General features: G+C 42.5%; 1 protein-coding gene across 2 annotated transcripts in view; it reads left to right on the top strand.

Annotated features, from left to right (window-relative positions):
* BLNK (B-cell linker) overlaps positions 1–13,687 on the top strand; it is a 94,041-nt gene that overhangs the window by 30,542 nt on the left and 49,812 nt on the right. The gene's annotated exons all lie outside the window — the stretch shown is intronic.

Below are 13,687 nucleotides of genomic sequence, written 5' to 3'. Positions count from 1 at the left end.
CCACTCTGGATAGATCATCTGTAACCATCTAAATACAGACATTATAATAATGTCTGTATTTATGAAATTAATATTCACGGGCAAGCTACGTGCTAGCTTTCTCTCATTTTCAGTGCTTCAGAGCATCTGTACATTGGGTTGGGTGCAGCCTAGGGACTGAGCACCAGGCACAGGAGCTGCTTGGCTGCCAGGAGCAGGAGGACTGCACTACTGCATACTGCACATAGAATCACAGAATTGTAGAATGGTTAGAGTTGGAAGGGACCTTACAGATCACTCCAGTTCCAACCCCTGCCCTGGGCTGAGGCTGCAGCTCTGTTAGGTCTTGTTCCAGATACCGCTCAGTTGTCACCAGCTCCGACACCATGCTCCACCGCACAGTGTAAGCACACTTTGACTTTACAATCTTAATGTTTGTTTGCAATTCTTAGAAGTAAAATTCAGATATGCTCTGAATTCTTGAAGAGGCAAAGTATTTTCAGGCCAGGCTCCGGCCACTCTCTGGCCACACTAAGAGCAGGGTAACTGCAGCTTCCCTGCAGTGCAGTACAGGGCAGGACCACCCAGAGCACCTCGCATGGGTTATTTTATCAACTTTCTGGAGGACAGAGGGATGAAGGGAAATTTTGCAGAGTAGGGAGGCAATTCAGTCTCTTGCCCAAAGTTGTTTTGGTCTGGGCTGAGAATACTGTTAAAAATTATAATGGAACAGTATTGCCTGATTTGTTTTAAAAGAAATTTTATTTTATTCTTCCGCAAGCCATGCCTGATTTTTCAAAGTCTGACATTCTCCTGTTCCTAATTGTCAAGAGTCCTGAAGGGAAAAAAAAAAAAAAAAAAAAAAAAAAGAGATTTTATGTGTTTTACAGTCCTCATGCTAGCTTTGCTGTCTTCCATTCTCCTCCACTGACTGCCATTGCACATTTTAGGTACTCTCCAATGATATCCTTGACAGAGCATTAAGTCTCGGTTTCTTCTTCACAATTCTGGCACTTCAGTTTCCCCAGACACCTGCTACCACAACTCTGTCATTTCTCCTATTTAGTTCCTCACTGGCCAGTTTCATGGCTTTTTATTATTTCACAAAGCTCTCAGAATACAGACAATAACCTAAAAATACTTTGCCATTTCAGTTAATTTGCCTTACGATACATTCCATAAAAGCAATCAGAGCCTTTTCTAAATCCCTGATCTGGCTGATACAATTAATTACCTTTATCAGTATATATCTTCTTTATCTCATTCCTCTGACTTCAAGCAATAATATTCTGAAGAAATACAAGGGAATATAAGGCATATCCATGCTGTTCCTTTTATGAATAGGTAATACCGTTCACGATCACAGAAGTAAAGGGATTGTTTGTATTGCTTGAAATGTCAGCACAAGCTATCAGCTATATTCTTTTTAGATTACTGGTACAAATAATGTTTAAGAAATTATTCATAACTAGATGGGATTTGTCCACACATAGATTTAAATACACTCTGAAAAGAATTTCAAAGTCAAATATTTCCTGTCATTATTCGGTTTTTTTAAAGAAACAGAAGTGCAAGTCTATGTGCAGTCTTACAGGTATTCTCTGCTCACTAATCTCTTTCCAGGGATTTATTTAAAATTACAGATTAAAGGAAAATTTCAACTATTTCAGCTTTTAACAAAAGCAGTACTAAACATGAGTGATATACCTCCATCGCACTGGTACTTTAATGGTTTTTAGTTTGTTTTTTTTAAAAAAAAGAAAAATGTGACTCTTAAAAAAACCCTGAAAAATAACAGATGTAGCTATTTTCAGATCACAGACCAGAGCCCTTACAGATGATGTCTTTCTAGCAATACTTCTTCACCGTCATCAAGGTAGATGATATAGTAACAGATGCTCTGTTAAGCACAATGAATAAGGGGAATAAATTCTTTAGGATTAAAGATCTAAATGGTCCAGAACCAGCCTAAGTCAAATCCCACATATCAGTGTATGTCTATACCTACTGCGTACTTTGCAGAGTCCACAGGATGGAACGCCAGTTTCTGGGAAAAAACAACTTTCTGTACAGATGTGAAGTGTTACTCATTTACACCCAATGCACCAGGAACATTTTGAAACACAGTGTCATGGCCAACTCCAGCAGATACCTGGGCAGTCTTAGAATGTATTCTATACCAAGCTCAAAACTTTGCTCCTTTATTATGGCATTTCTTGCAACTATAGTATGGTTGAGTACTGACTTACTTCTATTTAAAGTAAAGCAATCCCACATCAGATCAAAGGTCTAATTCATGTGACGTTTACCAGTACCAGGTGCCTGAGGAAGGTGGATAAGAAGGAGGCAACTGGGCGCGGGTGAGTGCCTCCATCCTCTGTGCACGCGTGTGAGCAGCACGTCACTGCCTGAGCTGGTACAACACCCCCATGGACCACGCTGAAACAAATACATTTACACTTTGAACTTTGATTCAGGAAAGCGTTAGTGGTATCAGTTCCACCAGGAATAAGAATAGTAATAGAAATCTATAATTACTTTAGAAGCTCATGATACTTTTTTTTAAAAAAAATGAGCCGTTTTCATAAAAGGGAAAATTCTCCTGTGAACAGAATGTTCAAAGTTAACCAACCTCGAGGAAGGCTTAAGCTCAAAAGAAACCACAACCCTTAAGGAAGAGATACCGTAAAAAACAGTAATTTCTCCCTGGAAGACTGTGGTATCACCATTGTCTTCCTGTTTGCTAACTCACATGAAAATTTTACAGCAAATCTATACAAATAATATATACCTTGTCAACAGTTTCAAATTAAAAATAGTGCATAGCAATCTAGTCTTCACTCATCAGTCTGTTTATAAACATACATACTCCTGACTAAAAATTATTGTGGCAATAACAAACAGGACAATTTCAAATGTATAGCATAATGCCTGGCAGACGTGGAGAAGGCTTAAGTATGCAAGTCCATGCTGCAGATGTTGGTAATATCCATGGTTGTCCCAAAGCAAAAAATCTCATAAGACTATCATTTGTGTATATTATTTCTAAACTACCAGTCAGAAACTTTCTTTAATCCCAAAATATTTTAGATTTTAATTTCCTCAAGTCAGTAAACTTCTTCTTGTTCCCTATTAAAACAACATATAATGAAAGGGTATAATTGTTTATGAATAATACTACTATATGCTACTGCAATACAATGAATTTTCAAATTTACATGTATGTATTTCTTTACATGTAGACTTCTATCAAATTTTCTTTCTTCTTTCACTTCTCTCCAAGTTCCCTTTGTATTTCAAATCTGAAGAATGACCAAAAAAATAGAAACGGCTACTCTGAAACCCAGTGTTTCCTACTAAATGTTGATATTTTTTCTTCTCCCAATATACTCTGAGAGTAGAACGATGCAGGCTGTTATGACAAGAAACTTCTGAAATAACTCTTTTAAATCCTGTACTACAGCAATAAATGCTTCAGATTAGGATACATAAAAAATAATAACCCACTCTGATATAGTGTGACACTCCTATTCACCCACTATGGTTTTGTAGTCTTAATGCAATTAAGGTTACCAACTGTGCAAATATAATATTTGCAACAATTCACAAAATTTTCAGTTTGGACAACAGAAAAATTTCATGGCTATAGTTACAAATCTGAGCAATTTTTCTCCACTGAAGAGAGTATTCCATGAAACACTATCTCATTTCACAGCCATATAACACCTTTGGTCATACAATGTTATCTCATTATTTCAAATAGTAGTTTGCTACTTTTTAAATTAATAAGATAATTTCTTTCTTTAGAAAGTTCCCCATCTCCTTGATCACTTCACTGTCTTTTTTTGAAGGTGGTATTTCAAATCCACCATACTTTTAGGTGAGAAGGACATTCAGAACTTTTTCTCTCTGGTGACATTTCTGCTCCCAGAACATAGCATCAGGCAACTCCAGTTACCCAAGAAACAGAAGAGAGCAGTCTGAAGAAGATGGAAACACAGTTTTCACTGTTAGGACTGCCCCTCATGAATCTGTGACCTTGGAGGCAAGGGGGATGGTATGGAGAGAGGAAATTTTTCCTCTAGTAGAGGAGGACCAGGTTCGGGACCACTTGGCCAAACTGGACATTCATAAGTCCATGGGCCCTGATGGGTTGCACCCACAAGTGCTGAGGGAGCTGGCAGACGTTATTGCTGGGCCACTCTCTATCATCTTTGAGAAGTCGTGGAGAACAGGAGAGGTGCCTGAGGACTGGAGGAAGGCTAACATCACTCCAGTCTTCAAAAAGGGCAAGAAGGAGGACCCTGGGAACTACAGACCAGTTAGTCTCACCTCTGTCCCTGGGAAGGTGATGGAGAGACTCATTCTAGATGTCATCTCCAAACAAGTTGAAGAGCGGGGGGTTATTGGAAGTGGGCAACACGGGTTTACCAAGGGTAAATCATGTATGACCAATCTGATAGCCTTCTATGATGCCATAACCGGTTGGTTGGATGAGGGGAGGGCAGCAGATGTCATCTACCTTGACTTCAGCAAGGCTTTTGACACTGTCTCCCATAACATCCTCATTGGGAAACTGAGGCAGTATGGGCTGGATGAGGGGACAGTGAGGTGGATTGAGAACTGGCTGTGCGACAGGACTCAAAGGGTAATGATTAATGGAGCAGGTTCAAGCTGGAAGCCTGTAACCAGTGGAGTCCCCCAGGGGTCAATACTTGGACCCGTGCTGTTTAATATATTCATCAGTGACCTGGACGAGGGGACAGAGTGTATCCTCAGCAAGTTTGCTGATGATACCAAACTGGGAGGAGTGGCTGACACCCCGGAGGGCTGTGCTGCCATCCAGCGAGACTTGGACAGGCTGGAGGGCTGGGCAAAGAAGAACCTCATGAGGTTCAACAGGGAAAAGTGTAGGGTCCTGCACCTGGGGAAGAAAAATGTCAGGTACCAGTATAGGTTAGGGGTGGACCCGCTAGAGGCAACTACTGAAGAGAAAGATCTAGGGGTCCTGGTGGACAGTAAAATGACAATGAGTAAACAGTGTGCTCTTGCGGCCAGGAAGGCCAATGGTATCTTGGGTTGTATAGGGAAGAGTGTAGCCAGCAGGTCAAGGGAAGTCATTCTCCCCCTCTACTCTGCACTGGTGAGGCCACAACTGGAGTACTGCGTCCAGTTCTGGGCTCCCCAGTTCAAGAGGGACAGGGAACTACTAGAAAGAGTCCAGTGAAGGGCAACAAAGATGATTCAGGGATTGGAGCATCTCCCTTATGAGGAGAGACTGAGAGAGCTGGGACTCTTTAGTCTGGAGAAGAGAAGGCTGAGGGGAGACCTTATCAACGCCTACAAGTATCTCAAGGGAGGGTTGAAGGAGGAGGGAGCCAGACTCTTTTCAGTGGTTCCCACTGAGAGGAAGAGGGGCAACGGGCACAAGTTGGAACATAAGAGGTTCCACTCAAATATGAGGAGAAACTTCTTCACGGTGAGGGTGACAGAGCCCTGGAACAGGCTGCCCAGGGAGGTTGTGGAGTCCCCTTCTTGGGAGATTTTCAAGACCCGCCTGGATGCTCCTGAGTAACATGCTCTAGCTCTGGGCAATCCTGCTTCAGCAGGGGAGTTGGACTAGATGATCTCTATGGTCCCTTCCAACTCTAGAAATTCAGTGAAATTCAGTGAAAATTCAGTGAAAAGACTACAGACAAAAGTATTTTTCTTGTTCTGAAGCAAGAACAGGAAAATGCTCAGACAGCAATTATTGTGGCCAGCGAAGCAGCTCAGATTACCAAACTGCACCAGAGAAAAGATGCCCTGGCCATTTTCCTTGGCTGTATATATTAAAGGTCAGTGCAGGAAAGAACTGGTTTAAAACTTATTATTTTTTCAGCTTTTTCCAGGTACTGAAGGCATCATGATATGTTTAAACAGTATCAGTGCTATACAAAAACAACTTCATTTTAAGACATCCCTTTCGTTTTGAAATTTGAAAACTTTGTGCAACCTTTTGTCAGTGTGAGTACACGCAGCCATTCTGCCAGTAGGGAGAGAAACGTATTCAGACCATTCACTCTCTAGGTCTGAATTCTGACAGATGCTCAGTAGAGGCACACAGAAAGGAAGGACACAAAATGCTTCTCCTCCTCCATCCTCCTCTGCCCTGTGCCAGCCTCATCCTCCGTGCCGAGGCTAAGTCACTCACTGAGCAGCCCTTGCAGGAAGCAATGGGGAGGAAGGACATCAGGGCATACAAGCCCTGGAGAAAAGCCAGAAGCAAGAGTGGCTTGCCAGCCTGCAAAGAAGCCCATGCCCCTACAGCCCTACCTCATGGTTAGGATCAGAGCTAGACTAAAGCTGGCCAGTTTCAAGTGTCTCTGTTGCAGTCCCTCCTCACTGCTGGAAGGGGCTGAGCTTTGCAGACCAAGCAGCAGAACCACTCTTGAGTCACTGTGGCTGTGGGTTGGCTCTAGCACAGGTCACTGCCTACAAGGCAATCCGACCTCAAATGTTTTCAGTTTAACATCAAATAATTATTCTGTCTGAAGGAGCAAATTTTGTGTTTCTGTATGCATGTGGAACAGATGACAGTAAAACCGAAAAGCAGAAGTGCAGCTTTTTACGCAGTGGGTTTGTCTCCAGGGAAATAAAACACATTTTCTCCACAGGTGCTAAAATGGGTTTGCTCACAAGCCCCTTCATGAGAAAATCCTACTAAATCTGCTGTTTTCACATCTTTGCCCATCCTGCAATACCTGCTTCCACATACAGCCTGTTTCCTCCAGTAAGCCTAAAGACAAACCCAAATCCCGTTCAATTAAATTGAGTTGCATTTCCAAATGCATCTCCTCCTATGTACAACTTCCAATACACCATTTAGTAGCCAAATTGATAATATATTAAAGCTTTAAGATTTCTACAGCAGTTGCTAGGAGTCTTCCATAATTAGCATGGCACTGAGCCATTTGGCCCACAGTGAGGAGACTACAACTTCTGAAAATTAGTATTATTTAGAAATACTTGGGATAGAAAAGTACCATCCTCTCACCTGCTAAGACACAATTAAATGCCCGAATGGAACTTTTCCTGTAAAAGTAGTGGTTTCTACTTTAAAATAACTTACATACATCCTGGAAACTATAAAAATCCATTCAAATAGACTAGTTAATGAGAATTTGAGAGCAATGCATAGAAAAAACAGAGATATATTATTTTAAACATGAAGCAGCAGCGTTTCACCTGTTTATAGCAATCAGTAAGTAATAAATACAGAGAACGTCATGAGAAATCATGTTCCATAAACTCATGGTTTCCAAATAGCAGCTCTGGGGCTCTGAACAGTAAGTTAAGTAGGCAGTGCATCAACCAAAATAGAAATCAAGGGGAAACAAAACTAAGTCTAAATTGGCATCGTTTTAAACAATGGTCTCTGAGTGCTCTTTTAGCCTGGTCCTAAGTCCCACAAATTTGCATTCAGACCCATATGATCAAGCACAAAGCCTTCCCAGGCAGCATGTGACAGTCTAGCGCTAAACCCCCTGCTTCCCCTCGGCGTTTCATCCCGTGGCATATTGCTGGCACGGCTTCCTACGGACAATCTGAAAGTAGATCAATTATATATAAAATACTTTAAAATAGCAGGCCTTTAGGAAAAATTCAAGCCTGCAACATGGCTACAGATTCCAGTTGAGATTCAGGTGGTATGAATTTGGGCTGTTTCCCAATTCAGATGTAGGTGGTTTCAATTTGGGCTATTTTCACTAAACTTCCACAGCCTTGAAAAGCAGAACTGTAGCATTTAGTGACTTTCATGTGAACACAGACTGATTGAGACAAATTTCTGCTGCTGACTGGCTATGTTTGCATTCGCGTTACGATGTGTCCGCGGTTGGAGCTCTCTCCTTTATTGGTCTCCCAGTAGCAGCATGAAGTCAGAGCTCAAGAAGTCAACTCCAATTTTAAATAGAGACCTTTACTCTCTTTGAAGCAATTATCAGTGTCTGAGAGAGATTTAAGACAGCATGTAGATACAGGCTCAAGACAGTAAAATCAGACAGACATTTTTAAGCAAATTTTCAATCATTTTACATGTTGCTGATATTTCAGTTCTGCTCTTTTGTCAGGACTTCCTGAAAAAGTCAAGCAAAAGCTCACAAGGCTGTCTTCAAAAGAGTAAAATGTGCAACATCTTGTGGTTCCTCGTATTCCCCAGAAGTGGTGAAATCAAAATGAAAAAATACGCTAGTTACTTGGTAAGACAGGTTGTACATGAAATCCACTTGAAGAATTTTTTCCTGTAAAGAACAGTTGCATCCTTGACTCCTCAGTACTTCTAAGATAAAAATTTGGCACAATCTTCTTTGTTGTGTGGGTGTCTATTTTTGTCAGTTAGGTTGACGGTTGGACAAGATGATCTTTAAGGTCCCTTCCAACCTAGAAGATTCTGTGATTCTGTGATTCTCTATTAATGTCGAAGACAAAATTTTGCTAATTGAGAAGGGGTTAAGAAATGGGTTTTCCAGAATAACTGAGGGGGAAAAGTAAGTCTTATATGGTCACGTTTTGAATAAAATTGAAATCTGGTTATCAAACCGATTGCTTACTTCAGATCAGGTTTCTCAGCTGTTTTATATACATTGAAGGCACTAGACTGTATCTATGAGCATTAATGTAATCTTTAAAAAATATCTTCCTCTTGAAATAGTCATGCATAGTTCATTGAGATCCTTTTATGCAGCACTGTCTCCTCAAAGCACTAAAAATAAAAAACATTAAAACGATTTACTTCAAATTGATATTTTAAACTAATCTATTTGCAAGTCTTTTTATTCATTTTTTCATTGCTAAATTTTTATGCTACATGACATAGTTTACAATTATCTGGTTTTTTTATTTCAACTATGTAAAATCCTAGAAATTCAGAAATGGCAACAGAGAGCCAAGGCTGTACCTATACACTGGCTTCAACTTTTCACACTCTTCCCTGTACAGCTGATATTTTAGATAACATTTAACATCGTAGTATGAATATTAGTGATATTAGTAGCTTCAGTAGGAATCCTTGACAAACCCAAAATCAGCATAAAACCCATGTACTGGGTATTAAACTAGAGAGCACTAATTTCAGGGGAAATCAGAAAAAGCAGTCATCAAAGGAGTCAGAGATTTTGCCAAATGGTTTTTCTACAATTGGGTCTGTATGAAGATGCTTGTTCTGGCCTAGGAACACCACTTACCAAGGACTAAAATGCTCCAGACAAGTCTTCCAACCCCTTGTTTCTGTGCTACAGGAGTTCTCTATCTACTCAGAGAAGCAAAGTTAAATGATAAATAACCTTAACAATGGGGTATGGAAAGCTGGAGTTCTGAGCAAACAGGAGATATCTGGCAATTCACAGCAATTTTTGACCAAATGAAGAGAGAATACTCGTAGTCTCAGAGTCTGTTCCACTGACTCTGGGTTTGACCGTGCCTCAGTGACCTCACAGCTCTTAAACAGAAGCCAGAACATGCCGTCAGAGTGCGCGACATGTACCAGGAATGAGCCAGTGGGAAATAAACAGCAGAAAATAGCAGAGGAAGTAAAAAATAATTTTAGTTTCTGAACATAAAAGATAAAGAAGTTGCTTTTTACAATCTTTTTTTTTATGAACATAAACGGAAGTTTACACGGTCATACTGGGAGAGGATGACAGAGACAAACCCAGACTAAGCCACAACATTTGCAGTGATGAGGAAATGATGTCGCAACAGTTAGTGACATTTAGAAAGTTTGTACAAGCATTTAGTAGGTCTTTTCCAAAATTTCAATGCCATTTTGAGCATCAAAAATAAAAATAAAAAACCATGCCTATTCTGTGAACCATCCTGCCAAACCAATTTACTGGCAAATCCTGCATTACCTGTTAAGTAATGGTACTAAATGTATCTTTTGTAGCCATATACAGAAAAATAAAATTACCAACTATCTACATCATCACAAAAATGGCAGAGTCCACATGAATTCACAGGGTTCTTAAAACATTACATAAGAAAATACCATTTAGGTAAAGCACTTGAATGATGATGGTCCAGAAAACCAGTACTGTGGGGACACCTCTGCAAAAATCCTCATCCAAGACATCAAGATACATTCTCCTGGGACACTGTTATGCCCCACACCCCTGGGACCTGTCCCTCACCTCAGCTGGGCAGTGCAGGCTGGTCCAGGCTGCCAGCCACGTCTCAGTGGCCAGAAACACCTGCAGGCTGGTGGCCATGCCTGTCCCCATTGGCCCCAGATGTGCCAGGGAGCAGGGAGATGGCACGGGCATCCCTCAAAACAAATCCCTCTCTGCCAAGAGCGGCACTCGTGGCTGTGGAGGAGGGGTTTCACGTTAACCATCACTGATCAAAATGCCACCCATGTGGTAAAACAAATCCCAGTTCCTCTTTGGCATTTTCCAAATGAGTGCATTAGGTCAGAGAGGGACAGTTGCTGGGGTTACAAATACAAAAATAGCATGACATCATGTTTGCTGCATGGCTCAAACCTGCCTCCGCCTCCAGCCCTCCCGGGGCTCCTGAAGAGGAAGACAGGGTGTTTCCTGGTATGGGGGTTAGTGAGGCCTGGGTCCCCCCTCCAGCTGGGGCCCCCAGAGACACATTTTGGGGTCATGAGTAATACTGGAGGGATGGAGGAACTGCTGCCACCCACCTGCCCCATCCCTCCTGTGGATCTGGGGTGTGCTCCTTGCCAGCTGCAAACTGTGGCTTGCTCATCTCCAAAAATCCCTCTTGGCCACAGACAGGATCAGTCCCAATACGGGCCAGAAGTCTGGACTATGAAACCACCTGCTAGGCAAAAGAATAGGCCTAGAGCTGTTTGGAGGGGATTGGGAGGGCTCTTTATTTAAGGTTTTTCCCTAGTGGTTATCCTATCTTGTAGCACCCAACCAAGCTGTCTCAACACCAGGGTAGATGGCCAGATAGGCTGATTTGGAGGCAGACCAGAAAGAGCTAAGTGGGCTGTAGTTGTTTTCTGGTGAGGATACACTGTTTAGATCCACGTGGTTTTGATGCAGGTGCACATTTAAAATAGGGAAGAGAAGGAATTTCACTGTAACTAGAAAGGCTTCTTTTGACATTTGGGAGTGGGTGGCTTCCTTCCCTTAATTTCAGGACTTTGCTGCACTTAACTCTCCATTGGCTTCCCAGGTACAGCATATTCCAGGGTGGCCAGGAGAAATCACTGTCTCAGATGCCTTGGGTTTAAGATACTGGGGTACTGGGTCCTGAATGTTCTTTTTGAGGAGGAAGGGGCTAATTTATTCTTTACCTATGTTCTGCATGAGCAAAGACAGCCAGCCTAGGCCACATCTCCTGGTACTAGTGACCTCTGCTAATTCTAGGCCAGGACCCTTTCTCCCCAAGAAAATCCCATTGTCAGTATGTTTTAGTAGGAAAGGGTTTCGGGTTTTTTGGCTACAAACCGCTTGTAGATATTGAAGCAAAGCAGGGCTGTGTGTCCATGGAAGAAACAAGCAGGCTGAGGTACGACCAGTGGACAGGCCCCGCAGCAGATGCCACAAAACCTCATGAACAAGTCTTGTGCAATGGAGACTTTCACAGGAGTAACCTGGCAGCAGCACCAGTATGAGCAGTCACACACCTGATTCCTCCCACCCTGTGCTGCACCCTCACAAATTTCTGTCCACTCAAGGAACTGATGCAGTTAAAAACCCCCTTTTTGTGACTTTTTGCTAGATTGTTTCTAGCAGACTCCATCTCCAGTCCAGTTCACTGCACAGCTACACAAACCCTTGGGCCAGCAGATCTCAGGGATGAGAGGCCCTGCATGAGCCGCACTGTCACCAAGCCATGAGCACAGGGGCCTTGGGGACTGCCCTGAGCACAAGGCAGCAACAGCAGCAGTGAGGTGACAGCGCTGCCAGGACAGGCATGGAAGCCCTCCACACTGGGCACTTCAGAGCGCTAAAATGAAACCTGTGAACTGTTGAGTCAGGAAGAAACAAGGCAAAACCAGCATGGCAGTGCAAATGACAGGCTGCCACCAAAGATCTCAAACGGAAATGGTCTGAGATTCCTGTGACAGTCAGGCAAGAGGCAGCTGTTGTCTAAAAGAAATCACTGCATGAGCCTACTGAGAAAATCCTGTATTCTGATACATGTTTAGATATAGCAGGAAGACTATATAGGTGAAAAGTAAAGCAACTCGGCAATTTTTTTATACCCTTCTCTTCACGCTGCCAGAGTGTTAATTTTAACTATTTCAAAATTAATTTGATTTTCAAAATAACTCTGAGGGAGTAACTTGCAAAGGTGTCCTGTTCAAAACCAGATACAATGCAGGGTGAAATTCCAAAGATTTGTGTAGTAAATGACATTCAACATTATTATATTATTCCTTAAAGCCCACAAACTTTAAGATATCCCAAAAAGGGAAATTTGCTCACTATGGGCTCTCCCTAGAGAAATACTACATGTAAATAACCAGTGATTTCCATGTTGAAAGCTCAGAGACCAAAAACATCAGCCATGCCAAGATCAGAGCAATACTGTTATCAAAGACACATCTCTCATGGCAGGCTGTTTCCCCACAGTCATCTGCACTAACCAGCAAAGTCTGTTTTGCTGCTACACTTTCACAAAAAAGCCCCTATAGTCAGTACAGTCTGGGGAGGCAACAAGCAGCTCCTCAAGAAATCACTTTGGGTGTCCTCAAAACTTATTATACTTATCAAAGCATAGCAACATGATGCTTTTTTTAAAAAAGAACCAGTAGATTTCCTGCCTAGAGCAGCCTTAGCTTATAAACCAAGCTGCAGACAGGCCACAGACACAGAAAGAGAGCAACGACAGTCTTCAACAACAGGATGACCATGAGCCAGCAATGTGCCCTTGTGGCCGAGAAGGCAAATGGCATCCTGGGGTGCATTATCCCTCTGCTCTGCCCTGGGGAGGCCCCAGCTGGAGCACTGGGACCAGTTCTGGGCTCCCCAGTTCCAGAAGGACACGAACTGCTGGAGAGGGTACAGCAAAGGGCCACAAAGATGATTAATGGCCTGGAGCATCTCTTCTACGAGGAGAGGCTGAGGGACTTGGGTCTTTTTAGTCTTGAGAAGGCTTAGGGGAGATCTAATTAATGCATACAAATACTTACAAGGAGGGCGTCAGGAAGATGGGTCTTTTCTCAGTGGTGCCCAGTGACAGGACAAGAGGAAATGGGCACAAACTTGAGTATAAGAAGTTCCACCTAAATATGAGGAGAAACTTCTTTACTGTGAGAGTGGTAGAGCACTGGAACAGGCTGCTCAGAGAGGTGGCGGAATCTCCTTCTCTGGAGACATTCAAAACCCACCTGGACAAGTTCCTGTGCAACATGCTGTAGGCAGACACGCTCCGGCGGGGGGATTGGACTAGATGATCTCCAGAGGTCCCTTCCAACCCCGTATGATCCTATGATCCTCCAATGGTGCAGAATTCAAGTGAATCAGTCCTTGAGGATAAAGGCTGAACATGAATATCTCCTTTCATTGCTCCTCAGAAACACCCAGCTTCCTATAAAGTTTATCTCTAAAGAGGAAAAATGGTTGAGCCCAAGAATAAGATATTCAGAGATATCAGAGCCATTATACACAGGGCAGTTGCCTACATCTTGGGTGGGGACGGCCTCGTCATGAGCCCCTGGAAGGATCTGGGTTTGCTCCTGCCTTAGTTT

This window comes from Calidris pugnax, unplaced genomic scaffold, assembly GCF_001431845.1.
Source record: "Calidris pugnax isolate Ruff unplaced genomic scaffold, ASM143184v1 scaffold4, whole genome shotgun sequence".
Taxonomy (NCBI): Eukaryota; Metazoa; Chordata; class Aves; order Charadriiformes; family Scolopacidae; genus Calidris; species Calidris pugnax.
Note: the sequence above shows the minus strand (reverse complement) of the source record. Positions and strands in the feature narration are given on the sequence as shown.